The following is a 3,440-nucleotide window of genomic DNA, read 5'->3' as shown; positions in this document are numbered from 1 at the left end:
TACTGTATAACGGCCACCACACATGATGCTGCATACTGTATAATGGCCACACATGATGCTGCATACTGTATAATGGCCACACATGATGCTCCATAGTGTATAATGGCCACACATGATGCTCCATAGTGTATAATGGCCACACATTGCTCCATACTGTATAATGGCCAGACAGTGCTCCATACTGTATAATGACCACCCACACATAGTGCTCCATAGTGTATAACGGCCACACAGTTCTCCATACTGTATAATGGCCACACATGATGCTGCATACTGTATAATGGCCACACATGATGCTCCATAGTGTATAATGACCACACATGATGCTCCATACTGTATAATGGCCACAGTGCTCCATACTGTATAATGATCACCCACACATAGTGCTCCATAGTGTATAATGGCCACACATTGCTCCATACTGTATAATGGCCAGACAGTGCTCCATACTGTATAATGATCCCACATAATGCTCAATACTGTATAATGACCACAAATGATGCTCCATACTGTATAACGGCCACACATGATGCTCAATACTGTATAATGACCCCCCTCCTGTATGCATGGCTCATCTCCCTCCTATCCCATATACATAGCTCATATTACCCCTCCTGCATGCATGACTCATATCTCCCCATGTATGCATGGCTCATATTCCCCCCTGTATGCATGGCTCATATTCCCCCCTGTATGCATGGCTCATATTCCGCCCCTGTATGCATGGCTTATATTCCCCCCTGTATGCATGGCTTATATTCCCCCCTGTATGCATGGCTCATATTCCCCCCCCCCCCCCCCCGTATGCATGGCTCATATTCCCCCCTGCATGGCTCATATTCCCCCCTGCATGGCTCATATCCCCCCCTGCATGGCTCATATCCCCCCCCTGCGGCGGCGGGGGGGCCCTGGAGCGGGGGGAGGCACTGCCAGTCCGAGCCTGCCTGCCGGGCCCGGGCCCCTGACCTGCCGGGCCCGGTCGCACTGGCGACCGCTGCGACCGCGGTAGTTACGCCACTGGTGACAAGGGTAACATGGGGTAACGATGAAGGAGAAATGCACAGGATAATAGTGAGCGCGACAGAGGGCAGTGTATGGTATGGAGCAGTCAGGGGGTGGGCTGCAGGATCCCCCCATACTGTACATGACTGCTCAGGACAGGGAGGTGTTTAATGAGGTTCTAATGACGGGGCACTAATTGGGTCATTAGGGTTTGTGGAAAGGATTCAGCATCAGGTCCCTCATTAATGCCCGAGCCGCCTGTTACTTTGTAGCACAGATCTGTTGGGGCCGCAAAACCAAACAACATTGTTTATGTAGAAAAGTCTTTGTTTCATAGAAAAACTCAAAACAGAAACGATTTTCTGATACAACAACGCCCTGCTCACGACACTGCACAGCACCTCTCCCCCTGTATATATACACTGCACAGCACCTCTCCCCCTGTATATATACACTGCACAGTACCATTCCTCCTGTCCTGTATATACACTGCAGAATTTACAATAGCTGTCACTCATGTAAGAAGTGAAATCTGGCATTGTACTATACATTTCTCTGCCGTATCTGTGCATCATAAATCGGGGTATGTGTTAAAGGGGGGGGCCCACTGAGACTCTTTCGCCCGGGGCCCTCGAAAACCTGGAGCCGGGCCTGGTGGAGTTAAGTAGAGCAGCACCTAACGACCTCACCACATCACCTGAGGTAGGAAACTCAGAAGCCGCAATACCACTTTCCTCCACCAACAGAAGCTCACAGAGAGAATCAGCCGAAGTACCACTTGTGACCACAGGAGGGAGCTCTGCCACAGAATTCACAACAATAACTACTATAATACTGCTCCTATGTACAAGAATATAACTACTATAATACTGCCCCTATGTACAAGAATATAACTACTTTAATACTGCTCCTATGTACAAGAATATAACTACTATAATACTGCTCCTATGTACAAGAATATAACTACTATAATACTGCCCCTATGTACAAGAATATAACTACTATAAAACTGCTCCTATGTACAAGAATATAACTACTATAATACTACTCCTATGTACAAGAATATAACTACTATAATACTGCTCCTATGTACAAGAATATAACTACTATAATACTGCTCCTATGTACAAGAATATAACTACTATAATACTACTCCTATGTACAAGAATATAACTACTATAATACTGCTCCTATGTGCAAGAAGATAACTACTATAATACTGCTCCTATGTACAGGAATATAACTACTGTAATACTGCGCCTATGTACAAGAATATAACTACTATAATACTGCTCCTATGTGCAAGAATATAACTACTATAATACTGCTCCTATGTACAAGAATATAACTACTATAATACTGCCCATGTATACAAGAATATAACTACTATAATACTGCCCTCTATGTACAAGAATATAACTACTATAATACTGCTCATATGTGCAAGAATATAACTACTATAATACTGCCCATGTATACAAGACTATAACTACTATAATACTGCCCTCTATGTACAAGAATATCACTACTATAATACTGCTCATATGTGCAAGAATATAACTACTATAATACTGCCCCTATATACAAGAATATAACTACTATAATACTGCCCCTATATACAAGAATATAACTACTATAATACTGCCCCTATGTACAAGAATATAACTACTATAATACTGCTCCTATGTACAAGAATATAACTACTATAATACTGCCCCTATATACAAGAATATAACTACTATAATACTGCCCTTTATGTACAAGAATATAACTACTATAATACTGCTCTTATGTACAAGAATATAACTACTATAATACTGTCCCTATATACAAGAATATAACTACTATAATATTGCTCCTATATACAAGAATATAACTACTATAATACTGCCCCTATATACAAGAATATAACTACTATAATACTGCCCCTATGTACAAGATTATAACTACTGGAATACTGCCCCTATGTACAAGAATATAACTACTATAATACTGCCTCCTATGTACAAGAATATAACTACTATAATACTGCCCCTATGTACAAGAATAAGCCGGATTACTTACCGGTAATGCCCTTTTAATGAGCCACGACAGCACCCACAATGAGAGAGGGATCTGCACATAGGAACAGGAAACCTACAGAGATAAAAGGGCGGTCTCCCTCTCCTCCTCAGTTGTTTTTCAGAGTACAAGAGGAACCGCCGTTGTTAAATTAGTATAAATATATCCACAATTTGTTTGTATGTTATCTATATTCACCCATGAGAATATCTTGTATTAATAACTATTAGGGTGGGAAGTGACAGGGTGCTGTCGTGGCTCATTAAAAGGGCATTACCGGTAAGTAATCCGGCTTTTTACCCTTCGCCACGACAGCACCCACAATGATAGATTTTCAGAGAACCTTCACCTGGGTGGGATTACCGTACTAAGGACGG

Source organism: Ranitomeya imitator, chromosome 2, assembly GCF_032444005.1.
Source record: "Ranitomeya imitator isolate aRanImi1 chromosome 2, aRanImi1.pri, whole genome shotgun sequence".
Classification (NCBI taxonomy): Eukaryota; Metazoa; Chordata; class Amphibia; order Anura; family Dendrobatidae; genus Ranitomeya; species Ranitomeya imitator.
This window is presented reverse-complemented; position numbering follows the sequence as displayed.